Source organism: Capricornis sumatraensis, chromosome 13 (genome assembly GCF_032405125.1).
Source record: "Capricornis sumatraensis isolate serow.1 chromosome 13, serow.2, whole genome shotgun sequence".
NCBI classification, from domain to species: Eukaryota; Metazoa; Chordata; class Mammalia; order Artiodactyla; family Bovidae; genus Capricornis; species Capricornis sumatraensis.
Genome location: NC_091081.1, coordinates 9,829,143 through 9,831,171, shown reverse-complemented (window position 1 = coordinate 9,831,171; position 2,029 = coordinate 9,829,143). Strand labels below are relative to the sequence as shown.

The 2,029-nt window shown below is 44.9% G+C and overlaps 1 pseudogene; it reads left to right on the top strand.

The window, feature by feature from the left end:
- The first annotated feature begins 653 nt into the window (after nucleotides 1–653).
- On the top strand, nucleotides 654–1,218 carry LOC138089944 (NEDD8-conjugating enzyme UBE2F pseudogene; annotated as a pseudogene).
- The last annotated feature ends 811 nt before the right edge of the window (nucleotides 1,219–2,029 follow it).

Below are 2,029 nucleotides of genomic sequence, written 5' to 3'. Positions count from 1 at the left end.
TTTTTTTAAACTTTAAAGAGCTAAGCCAATACATTACCACTGCAGATAAAAAGCTTTATTGGTATATTATTCCCAGTGATACTTTACAAATGTATTCCAACATGTTCCGTTCTAGGAAAGTAACAGATATTGTGAATTCTTGACAATTGTTTCTTAATCTGTTCAAACTTGAGCAGGATGTGGGTGTGTTCTAGAGAACACTTTATTTTTCCACAATTTTCACATTTGGAAAAACTGCAAAAGAGTTATGGAAAACTGGAGGGGCTCACATGCTGAGTTTTAAACTAAACTGTCTGACAAAAAATGAAATAAATGTAAACCAGTTGTCAGGTTGCACTGTTCAAACAGAAATTAATATGTTCCTTCTTAAAAGCGAGAGTGAACAGTGACTCATGAAGACAACAGCTCTATATATTTACCTCAATCTTACTTGTTAGTTGAAACATTTTCTTAATAGTTCATAAGAAGTAATTATTTGCAGTATCTTATGCAGTTGGTTTATTTAATAGTTTATACTGGACTCCCGGTCCTGCCACCCGGAGCTGGTGCGGGTGTGAGGGGCCGCGTTTCACCGCTGCCCACCGGCCGGGCATGGTGTTGGGCGCCGGGCCCGCCGTGCCTGTCTCGGGGTACCCAGGAAAAAGGAGGCAGTGATGCTGATTCTGGCAGGCAAGCTGAAGCGGGATGACGGTCTCAAAGAGTCCCAGGCGTCAGCCACAGCCCCTGACTGCACTCGGCAGGTGTTAGTGAGGGGACCGGCTGCTTGTGAAAGAGGTTGTAGAACTTGAAGCTAATTTACCTTGAACGTGTAAAGTGCATGTTCCTGATCCAAATAAGCTTCACTGTTTTCAGCCAACTGTCACCCCAGGTGAGGGTTACTTACCAGGGTGGAAAACTTCAGTTTGAAACTGAAGCTCCTGATGCATGCAACATGGTGCCTCCCAAAGTGGAAATGCTCGCCCAGGACCTGGAACCCCAACATCACAGAGACGGGCGAGGATATGTCTCAGTTGACTGAAAGAACATTCGATTGATAGCACCGGCTGTGCCCCCATGAGGACACTGAAGGCTGTTGTTTAGGGATTAAACTCTTTGTTTACTGATCTGCGGAATTTTGATGATCCGCTGACTAGCCAAGCTGTAGTACATCATCTGCGGATCAGGGCGGACTTCCGGCATCAAGCGGAAGACTACATTAAGCGCTGTGCCAGACGATAGGCGGAGAGGGCTGCAGGGCCCTGGGCTGTGCCTGAGAAGATTGTCTCCACCTGAAATCAGAGGGAGCCTCTCCCCAGTCCTCAGCTCCCCTCAGTCCCGCTGGGTCGTCCGAGTCCCGTGACCACGTTGTCCTGAGGAAGAACCTCTTCACGACCGCCCACTGTAGCCAGAGAGTTCCACATAAATGCAGCCAGAACGTGTGTCTGGGGTTCTACTGTTTACCTTAATGTGTTTACTTTCTTTGAAAGCGGACTGTATAGGCTGTTAATGGGAATGAACTCAGCATGGAGGCTAGAGCCGCATCTCCCCTCCCCCAGTCAGTACCGCACAAGTGACGCTCATGACGTGCTCCGTGTAGCTCGCAGATAGGCCAACAGAAACCCGCTGCAAACTGTGATTGGTGCGAAGCCTCTTAGCTCCGCCCATGAATGTTGGCCCTGCCAAAGTTTCCTAAAGCTTTCCAGAATGCAGAGTCAGTCATTCACTGCAGATCTCTTACTGAAATGCGTATTTTATTTACGTTAAGTATATTTGGGAACAGATTTGTAATTTGTACAATTTAATGCTTTTTTTCTATTCTCATTTAGTTTGTATTTTCATTGTATAGAGCAGACAGAAAGATGTTGGGTCAAGCAACTATTGAGAAATAGAAAGTATGAAAGGCAAAAAAAAAAAAAAAGCTTAAACTGAGAAGACATACATGTACAGAGTTATCTTACATTGCAAATACCCCCTGAAACTTTTATGTTAAATATTCATTTCCCACCCACAGCATTTTTTTTTTTTTTGAGTCCATGATTTCCTGACACTT